At 48.8% G+C, this 11,178-nt stretch overlaps 1 long non-coding RNA gene across 1 annotated transcript; it reads left to right on the top strand.

Moving 5' to 3' along the window:
- The first annotated feature begins 2,802 nt into the window (after nt 1-2,802).
- Nucleotides 2,803-8,281, top strand: LOC141999315 (uncharacterized). Its single transcript, XR_012641993.1, has 3 exons — nt 2,803-2,940; nt 5,036-5,088; nt 7,828-8,281. It is a non-coding gene; the product is annotated as an uncharacterized LOC141999315 (long non-coding RNA).
- The last annotated feature ends 2,897 nt before the right edge of the window (nt 8,282-11,178 follow it).

The following is an 11,178-nucleotide window of genomic DNA, read 5'->3' as shown; positions in this document are numbered from 1 at the left end:
GAAACCAAAACGTGGTTGCCGATTGCCTTTCTCGCCTGCCTTTGCCTTCACCAGATGCTCCACCAGAGGATGAGGATGTCGTGGTTGCGCTTATTACAAGCGCTCTCGCTGCAGTTACAAGAGAACAATTTCAAGCTGCTTGTTCAGCGTCTCCAATTCAACAAAAACTACAGGAATTTCTGACAAAGATGGCCCAGTCACCCTAAAAACCTTGACCCAGTTTTGCTGCCTTATTTTAGAGTTCCAGATGAACTTTCTTTGTTTGATGGTTGTGTGCTACGACGTACACAGCGGCTCCTTGTGCCAGAAGAATTACAGTCAAGACTCATACACCTGGCACATGATACTCATCCAGGAATTGTCTGAACCAAACAACGACTACGGGATCTGTATTGGTGGCCAGGGATGGACTCTCAAACTGAAGCACTCATAAAATCCTGTGTCACTTGCCAAATGCATGATAAGACAGCAGTGACATGTGCCCCTCCATTACAGCCTGTTCCTCTTCCTGAATCTGCATGGGAAAAAGTGGCGATTTGACATTGTCGGACCCTTTGATACTGCTCCAACTGACTGCCATTATGCCATCACTTTAATAGACTATTTCAGTAAATGGCCTGAGGTAGCATTTAGCAAATCTCTTCTACTACAGTAATTAAGTTCCTCTCTTCATTTTTTAGCAGGAAAGGTAACCCCAGAGAACTGGTTTCAGATAATGGTAGTCAATTTACTTCCCTGGAGTTTGAAACTTTTCTAGCACAGAGGATCATTTTACCCAGAAGGTCATCCCTATATTACCCTCAAGCCAATGGGGAAATCGAACAATTTAACAGAAGTTTGAAAGAGAGTTTGCAAATGGCTAAACTGAAAGGGCGATTGTGGATACCCTTCACTACTGATTTCTTGCAAGCACACCAGGCTACACGACATGCCACAATGCAAAGATCACCTGCAGAGTTACTGCCTGGGAAACAGATGAATGCTAAACTGAACATTGCTGGATTGTTAAAGGCACGACCTGATGCCCCAAATGAGGATGATATGAGAAAAACAGTTGAACAGAACCAAGCAAAGTCTCAGGCTTTCACAGACAAGCAGCAGGGTGCTAAGGAACCAAAGTTTGAGTGTGGTTCCTTCATTAGAATACAACAACCTGGAATTTTATGCAAAGGGGACCATAAATCCACAACTCCTCTTAAAATCCTAGAGAAGAAGGGACCTTACACTTATCGACTTTCTGATGGGCGGGTATGGAATGCTTCTTATCTTGCACCTGCCTATGCACCAAGAGGAGATTATACCAACACCCGGTCTGCATTGGATGACTTCACCATAGTACCAACACAACAAGACACTGCACTAAAACCGGGGCTTGAGAGACGGCCTGTCAGACCCAGACAACCACCTGTCTGGACTAGAGACTGTGTTATATACTATCTACAGTGTTTTCAGTGTCATATTTCTGCCAACAGTATTGTGTCTTGTTTCATATTTGTTCCTGTGGTTAGAACAATAATGTTTATTTTAATTAGGAGAGTTTCTTAAGAGAGGAGGGAATGTGGTGTTTAGATGTTGCTTATAATTATTAGAACTGGGGAGCACTGGCTGTTGGGAGCCTGGAAGGACAGGAAACAGGAAGAACTGGAGAGGCTGGGAGAAAGCTACGGAGGGTGCAGCAGCAGCTTGGTAAAGAGGTTTCCATTTTGAAAATAAAGTCCTGTTGAAGCTTGTTAGTACCTTGCCTGGTTGATACAACACAGAGCTGCTTTGTTCCTTCCCCCATTGAGGGACACTTTCCCATGCCATTCTGCAATCACTTGCGCAAGGACCAAAGCGGCACACAGGCGAGCAGCATAAGGACCGGGTCAGAAGCTGCAAGCATGCAGTAAATGCACCCTTGCTTCCTTGCTTACTCTCAGGAGTAACCTAGCTGCTACAATGACCCCTGCCTGTGGAAAAGGGTGGGAAATTTTAGAATATTGTCACTAGTCAAGTGCATTATGACCCTTTCATATTGCTTTTCTCTCCATGTACAATGCCCCCCACCCTGAGGTAAACTCCCCATGCTTGGGGTGTTCACCGACATGTGTGCTAGTCAAGAGTCAGTGAGAACGTGATTGGTATATTATTAGAAGTGTATTTTACTCTACTGTTTCAATGCTGTGTGTGTATTTAACAATCATGCTTCTGTGTATTGCTCCTTGTGCTTCGGCAGATGGGGCCTTCAGAGGCATCCCTGACACACTGGTGGAGCACCTCTGCCAGATAAGAAAGCACCCAGGACGGAGCAAGGAGGACATGTTCCAAGAGCTGCTGCAATACTCAGATGCAGAAAAGAGGGAACGCATGGAGTGGAGGGAAATCGAAAGGCAGGACAGAAAAGAAAATGAGGCCTTCATTAAGGATGCTACTGAGAGGATTATTAAAGTTATGGAGGAGCAAAATGAGATGCTGAAATCCCTCATTGAAGGGTTCATGTTTAGTCCATCCACCTGGAAACAGTCAGGGCACACCCTGACCGTTGTGTAGGAGCAACACATTGCTCCATCCAAGGACGAGGACCAGATATGAACCCTGGGAAGTTAATTAAAGGACAGTAATCGTGGGAAGCTTCCTTGGCCTGGCCTCAAGGCCTGAGAATTAGGATTGTAGTAGATAGAGGCTGGAAAATAAGAATATTAATCAAAGTCATGTATTCCTTTGTTGTGTCTTTTTGCGGTGGAAGTAGGTAATGCGCAGGGGGGAGAAATATAATAAAAGGGAAGGTGGAAAGCTGACAGGCAGCAGCCCTTTTCAGCTAACCAGCTTGCTTGCTTGGATAAACCTGTGTTCTGTCTCATCATTGAACCGCCACAACTGGCGCCCAAACGTGGGGCCCTCAGCACTCACCTCGCCCGGCAAGGGTTTCAGACGCGTCACTCATCCGCTTCGCGGATCCCGGTGAGTATTTTTCATTGTGGTAAGTATGGGAAGCTCCGTCTCTGCTTTGCAAGTGCAACACCGCAATGAGCTACAGTATCTGCTGCGTAAGGCTCAGCATGACTGCCCCGCTCGAGAACTCACTCTCCTGCTACAGGAGGTGAGTGCCCAGTGCCCGTGGTACCCTGAAGCCGGAACCCTTAAGCTAGCGGACTGGGAGCGGTTGGGCCAGACATTGCATGAAGAGCCTCGGGCGCCCGTGCAGGCTTTACATGCCTGGCACCTCTGCCGCGATGCGATACAGCGTGTTGCCTCGGACAGGCCCTCCCTCACGAGGCTGGTGATCTCGCCACGCCCGTCGGCTCCTGCAGCCACCCCCCCTCCTACCGATGCAACACAGTGTGTCGCTTCGGAAGAACCCTCTCCCGCACCAACAGAGGGGCTGCCGATTTCGCCACCGCCGTCAGCTCCTGCAGCCATCCCTCTCCCTGCTTCGCCCCCAGTGCCTTTATTACCACCGCCTCCCTTACCTTCCCCGCCAGAGCCGGTCTGTGATTACCATCCCCCCCTGAAACCCCATGCTTCGGGGCCCCCCAGGGGGTCGTCTGCATCTGCTCAGAGGCTTTCGCTGGTGCAACAAATGGTGCACGCAGCGAAGGCTCGCTCAGATCTTACAGCAGAGGAGCTGGCTGAGCTGGTCTCGGTTTGTCCGGTGACCTGGCAGAACGATGGCCAGGGCAACCCGGTTGGAACCTGGGTCAGTTTGCCTTACTCGGTGATTAGAGAGGTAAAGAAAGCAATTCGCGAGTTCGGTCTGACTAGCACGTTTGTGCGTGGTCTCATTGAAGGGCTAGGTAGTGGATACTCCCTGATCCCTGAAGATTGGAAGGCGCTGTTGCGCATGATGCTGTCACCCAGTCAATATGTTATTTGGATTAGTGAGTATCGGCAGGAGGCGGAACGCCAGGCCCAGATTCATAGAGCGGAAGGTATTATTTTTGAACACTTGGCAGGGGAGGGACCGTTTGCTACCGTTGAGATGCAAACTCAACTCCCTCAGGCCCTCTTCCCCCTTATTTCCACCTGCGCCCAGCATGCTTTCCGGAAGGTCCCGGATTCAGGCAAGCCTACTAAAAGCTTTGTTAGTATCCGTCAGGGTGCATCAGAGTCCTTTCTGGATTTTACCAACAGATTGCAGGAGGCTATCCTCCGACAGGTGGATAACGCTGCGGCAGCTCAGGAGATCCTGTTAAAAATGGCCGTTGAAAATGCAAATGAGGATTGCCGCCGCGCTCTCCAGACGGCGCAAGCCTCTGGCATTTTAGAGTTCTCAGACATGCTACGGGCGTGCCAAAACATCGGAACCCAAGCACATAAAGCTGGAGTTCTGGCTGCCGCCCTAAAAAGAACCGGGAAAGAGGGGAAGCGTTGTTACCGCTGTGGCAAGGAGGGTCACTTCCAGCGGGAGTGCCGCTCATCAAAGGCACCCGCCCGACCCTCCAAAAAGTGCCCCAAGTGTCAAAAGGGCTATCACTGGGCTAATCAGTGTCGTAGCGGGCCGGGAAACCGCGCGGCGGGTCCCCCCCGAACCCAGGGCCAAACGGGGGTGTTTCCCACTCAGACAACCGTTCCTCTGCCTTAAAATCCATAGACTCTATGAGGGCGGCGACTGCTGGAAGTGCAGGGCTTGATTTGATCATGCAGGAGGACACTGATTTTCGGCTGCCAGGGGAGGTCTGCGCCATACCTACCCAGGTGACGGGACCTCTCCCTGCCGGCTTTGTGGGTCTCGTTCTCCCTCGCTCTCATGCTGGGAAACAGGGCTTTTTTGTCATCCCCGGGGTCATTGATGCCGATTACACCGGCATTATTAAGGTTCAGGTGTGGACTCATCTTCCACAGTCGCTCCCGCGTGGACGATCAATTGCACAATTGATTTTAGTCCCCTATCAGGTGCCAGCTGCCGAGGATCGAACTCGGGGCGGAGGCGGCTTTGGATCAACGTTGTCTCACTCGCCGTCTCACAGCACGTCCTCTCCACTTGTTGCTCTGACAATGTCAGTCCGCCCCTCGAAACCTCAGTTAACACTTCTCTTAAATGATGTTCCTTTCACAGGGCTGGTGGACACTGGAGCTGACGTTACGGTGATTCGTGATCCAGAGTGGCCGGTTAGTTGGCCTACGGTTCCTTCTAAAGAGTTGTGGGGGATCGGGGGTAGTAAACCCGGGCGACAGAGTTTGTCTTGGGTCACAGTCTCTACACCGGGAGGCCGTACCCTTGCTACTATCCGCCCTTTTGTGCTCCCTGTCCACCTCAATATTTGGGGCCGTGATTTACTTACAAAGCTGGACACCACCCTCGATATTAATATCTGATGGCTCAAAATCCTCCCTCACCCACATTGCCCTCCGCATTGCCCTTGGTATGGCAATCCTTAGAGCCCGTCTGGATTGACCAGTGGCCCCTCCCTCTAGAAAAGCTAAAAGCGCTTCAATCGCTTGTGCAGCAGCATTTGCTGGCACAGCGCTTGGAAAGCTTTACTAGTCCCTGGAACACCCCGGTGTTCGTTATTAAGAAAAAATCCGGTGCATGGCGGCTGTTGCATGACTTAAGGGAAATAAATAAATGCATCCAACCTATGGGCCCCTTGCAATATGGATTACCAAATCCAAATTTAATTCCTCAAACCGATCAGCTCTGTGTGTTAGATTTAAAAGATTGTTTTTTCACCATCCCCCTTTGCCCACAAGATCGCGAAAAATTCGCGTTCACGGTGCCACAATATAATAATCAGCAACCCTCTCAAAGGTATCAGTGGAAGGTCTTACCCCAGGGAATGCAAAATAGTCCAACCTTGTGTCAGCTTTTTGTGGATCGGGCCCTCACCCCTTTTCGTGCCCGGTACCCTACGCTAAAGGTCTACCATTATATGGATGACATTTTGCTTAGTGGTCCCCAGGTCACGGAACAACAGATTGAATCCTTGTCTCAAATCCTCGGCCAAAATGGCCTGTTGGTGGCACCAGAAAAAATCCAACGCTCTTATCCCTACCACTACCTCGGCCATAAGGTTTTACAAACCTATGCTGCTCCGGTTCGTCCGGCACTAACTCTACCTCAACCCCTAACCCTTGTTAAATTACAACAAATTTTGGGTCATTTAAATTGGATTCGGCCCTATTTTCGTCTCCCCACCTCAATGCTGCAGCCGTTGTTCGAGCTCCTACGTGGAGCCCGAGCACCGGGTGCAGTTATTGCCATCACTGAAGAGCACATTGCCTGCATTCGACAAATTAATGCAGCATTAAGTCAGCAGTTTGTGGACAGACCCCCTGAGGTCCGTCCCCTACGGCTGATTCTTCTTGCCACCCCTCATACGCCCACTGCGGCTCTGTTTGTACCCCGTACGAATACAGCCGTCTCTATCATAGAGTGGCTGTACCTCTCCTCCACTCCTCCTCGGAATATTTACCCATATCTAGATGCCCTGTCTGATCTTGTTCGTAAAGCCCGCCACCGTGCAGTGCAACTTACTGGCACTGATTTAGTTGATATTGTGTTCCCCTTGTCCCGTAGTGAATTTGATTCCTTGTGCCACACCTCTTTGGCTTGGCAGGTTGCTCTTTGTGATTATGTGGGAGAAATTTCTTATAATCCCCCAAAAGATCCTCGGTTGGTAATTACCCAAAAGGTGCCTCTAATTGTTCATCGTCTTAGCCGCTCTCAACCCATTGTTTCTGCTGTTACTCTTTTTACTGATGGCTCTCCACATCGAGGTGTAGTCACCTATCAATCAGGTGACCCCCCTCGTTGGCGTTCTCGTTTTACACTGCCTCAGCGTTCCGCGCAGCGTTCAGAACTGGCTGCTGTTATTTTAGCCTTTCAACTTTTGGCTGATTGTCCCTTTAATTTAATTGTGGACACCCATTATGTTTATCAAGTGATTGATCATTTACCCCTTGCCCTCATTACCCCTCAGGTCGATGCGGACCTCCTTCGCCTATTTTTGTCTTTGCAATATCTTATTTCCACTCGTAATTTCCCTTATTTTGTTGCTCATATTCGCAGTCATACCCCTTTGCCTGGGTCACTCACTGAGGGCAATGCACGCGCTGATCGCGCGTTACGTGGTCAGGTAAATTCCCTCTTTTCTGACCCCATTGAAAGCCATGCCTTTTTCCATCAGTCTGCCTCTGTTTTGGCTCGGCAGTTTCACATTCCTGCTGATCATGCACGTTCCATTGTTCGTTCCTGCCCCCACTGTGCCGCTGCTGCTCCTACTTTTTCTTATGCCGTTAACCCCAGAGGTACCGCAGCAAATCAGCTATGGCAAATGGATGTCACTCATGTGCCACAGTTCCGCCCCTATTCCTTTTTACATGTTTCTGTTGATACTTATTCGGGATTTCTGTGGGCAACCCCACAGCGTGGGGAAGCCACTGCTAAAGTTATTCACCATTTGCTAGCCTGTTTTTCTGTTATGGGTCGCCCAAGCCAAATTAAAACGGATAATGCCCCAGCTTACTGCTCCACAGCCCTCTCCACTTTTTGCGCCCAATGGAACGTCCGTCTTAAACACGGCATCCCTTATAATTCCACGGGCCAAGCCATTGTTGAACGTGCCAATCGCACGCTCAAAACCTTGCTTGACAAACAATTAAAACAAGGGGAGCTGCGTCTCCGAACCTTAGGAGACATTCAACAACAAATGCATATCCTTTTGTTTACTTTAAATAATTTAACGCTGAACGCAGATCAGCAGACCCCCGCGGATCGCCATTTTCACAAATCTGAGGTACTGGAAAGACCGCGTGTCTTTTACCGTCAGCTGCCCGATCCGCAGTGGCTGGGCCCAGTACCTCTAATCACTTGGGGTCGGGGATATGCTGCTGTGTCTCTCCCTGCAGGACCGTTGTGGGTTCCAGCCCGGTGTGTGCGACCGGCACTGAAACAGCATGGCGTGGCGCCAGGGGCTGTCGAACCCCATACCGGAGTTTCAGCTGACCTTGGAGGAGAACGTGGTGCCTCCCGGGTCGACAACGGCGGGACGGAAACGGAAGAGGCGTAGCGTCCCAAGCCAGCCCGTGACATGGGGAGCAGTAAAAGCATTGGTCGCGGCGGCTCAACGAAGACTGGCAGCAAATCAACAGCCAGAGACTCCTGAGACTTTGTTTGTGGCGATTCTCGCCCAAATCACTGCTAATTCTGTGCTGATTGTATGCCTTTTGTGCCTGCTATTTCCTGTAGGGGTTGGCTCGGGAGCGCTTCCCCCGTTACGGGCCCGAATGACATATAACATATGGGATAGATTGGCTTCAATAGCAAATGTTACCCACTTTTGTTTGTCTGATTCTGTAGCAGCCGGAGAATTGTTAGGTACATGCCTTATACCAGTATGTCATCACCCTGAGGAAATAGGGAATGAGACGATGCTCGCTGCTTACGCGAATCTCTCTTCCCAGTACTCTGGCATGGCTAATTGGGGCCCGGCCAACTATACCTTGCCTCACACGGCTATATCCCTCCACACACCGTACCCGGCCGGGGCCAACAATGTCACCTGTGCGCATGTGGTTAACTGCACTAGTACAAAGGTGCCCTTGGGCTGTCGGCAAATTCCTCAACCCCTTTTAAATTGTTCCCACGCCGTGAATGTCTCATACAATTATGGCCATATCATCCTACCATCAGGGTGGTTTTTTACCTGTGGCTCACGCACCTTTAGTTATATTCCTGCAAATTTAAGTGATGGCACCCTTTGCTGTCTTAGTAGAATGACGCTTAGATTGCCTTTTGCCAGCCAAAGGCACAGTAAAAGAAGTATACCCCTTTCAGATAATTGTGTTGCAGATGTTGAGCTTTTTAGTCGCGCTGAGCATACTGCTTTAGCGGCCTCCATTGTTGGGGTCCCCGGGCTTGCCACTTATACAGCCAGAAACCTAAATGCCCTGGCGTGCTTTGCAGCGAAGGCAATTAACACAACATCCAAGGCAATTGCCCTACTTAACGCAGAGCAATACGAATTAAGGGATGCAATCTTGGATAACAGAGCAGCCATTGATTTTCTGCTCTTAAAACATCACCTAGGCTGTTCCACGTTTCGGCATATGTGTTGTTTTAATTTAACTGATAATAGTCGTTCCATAGAATCTAGACTGGCCGAGTTGGCCAATCTTACGGCACACATACGTCAAGATGTGGGGTTTGAGGGCTTTTGGAATTGGCTTACAGGTTGGCTGCCATCTCTAGGATGGCTGCGACAACTTTTCGGTTATACTGTGTTTGTGATCACTGGGCTTATTTTTTGTTGCTGCTGCGTACAATGTATTCCCTCTTTGCTAAGGCTTTGTAGAGATTCGCCCTGGCAAGCTCCCCGAGTTATGTCCTTGTCAGTCTGGGAGTTAAATTGCTTGCAAAAGCAAATTGACGGCTACCATGAGATGGCCGAGTATAATTAAACAAAAATCGGGGGAATGAAGGGTTCATGTTTAGTCCATCCACCTGGAAACAGTCAGGGCACACCCTGACCGTTGTGTAGGAGCAACACATTGCTCCATCCAAGGACGAGGACCAGATATGAACCCTGGGAAGTTAATTAAAGGACAGTAATCGTGGGAAGCTTCCTTGGCCTGGCCTCAAGGCCTGAGAATTAGGATTGTAGTAGATAGAGGCTGGAAAATAAGAATATTAATCAAAGTCATGTATTCCTTTGTTGTGTCTTTTTGCGGTGGAAGTAGGTAATGCGCAGGGGGGAGAAATATGATAAAAGGGAAGGTGGAAAGCTGACAGGCAGCAGCCCTTTTCAGCTAACCAGCTTGCTTGCTTGGATAAACCTGTGTTCTGTCTCATCATTGAACCGCCACACCTCATAATGCTCCAGACTGAGCAGATGTGTGCCTGCCCTCCCCTTCAGCACATTCAGAACTCTTTCCCATGCCCTCCCAAAACTCCACTCGTGCATTCCTTTCCGCTTTTTGGGACTTCTCGCTTTCCCAGTCACTCCATGCCTGTGGACACCTTTTCAAATGATAGCTGGACTTATGCACAGCTCTGAAAGTCAGCTCTTCACTGGTACCTCCTTTTCCACCGAGAGAGAGAGTGTGTGTGTGTGTGTGTTTCCTACAAACTGTGATAACAGGTGGCAGCAAGACACACACAAGCAGTTTAATCATTTGCTTACTGGAATCCTTGGTACCTCCCCTGAAGCTCCCATTGGCTGGGAACAGGGAAACATTCATGGCCCTGCATGCAATTTCCCCACCCAGATGTGGCCCAACGTTTGCCCACCCCGATCTAGCGGCAGAAGGGGACGAGCTGAACTGTGGGATAGCTACCTACACTGCTCTCGCTGTCGATGCTAGTGCCCCAAGCGTGGGTGCCCTCTGCCAACAGAGGGAGTGTAATGTGAACATGCAATATTGATTTTCTTGCAGCGCTTTTTGATTGTCAACAAAGCTTTTGCTGACAAAACGCTGTAGTGTAGACAAGGCCTTGACTGCACAACAGCAAACTATCTTGATGCAAAGGAAGAAAAAGGAAGGGGCAGGACTGTTTAAACTGTACCCTTCAGAAGAATAGTAAGAGACCAATATGACTCCATCAGGAGCTCTTTAATGACCTGACAACCAAAAAGGAATCTACAAAAGTGGAAACATGGATGAGTTGTGAAGAAGGAGTACAAAAGAATAGCACAAGCATGTAGGGACAAAATCAGACAGACTAAGGCACAAAATGTGTTACATCTAGCCAGGGACATAAAAGGCAATAATAGGTTCTTTAAATACATTAGGAGCAAGAGAAAGATGAAGGCAAGTGTAAATCTTCAGCTCTTCTAAGGAGAGCTAATAAATGATGACAAGAAGGCTGAGGTGTATAATGCCTATTTTGCTTCAGTCTTTACTAAAAGGGTTAATGGTGACCAGATAATCAACACAAGTATTATTAATAACGAGGGGGAAGGAATGTAAGCCAAAATAGGGAAAGAACCAGTTAAAGAATCTTTAGATAAGATGTATTCAAGTCAGCAGGGCTTGATGAAATTCATTTATGGTACATAAGGAACTAACTGAAGCAATCTCAGAATTGTTAGCAAAAAATCTTTGAGAACTCCCCGGGGACGGGAGAAGGGCTAATATAGCATCTATCTTTAAAAGAGGGCATAATGAGGACCTGGGAAATTATAGACCAGTCAGCCTAACTTCGATACCTGGAAAAATACTGGAACAGATTATGAAACAATCAATTTTAAGCACCTAGAG

Source organism: Natator depressus, chromosome 15, assembly GCF_965152275.1.
Source record: "Natator depressus isolate rNatDep1 chromosome 15, rNatDep2.hap1, whole genome shotgun sequence".
Taxonomy (NCBI): Eukaryota; Metazoa; Chordata; order Testudines; family Cheloniidae; genus Natator; species Natator depressus.
This window is presented reverse-complemented; position numbering and strand designations above follow the sequence as displayed.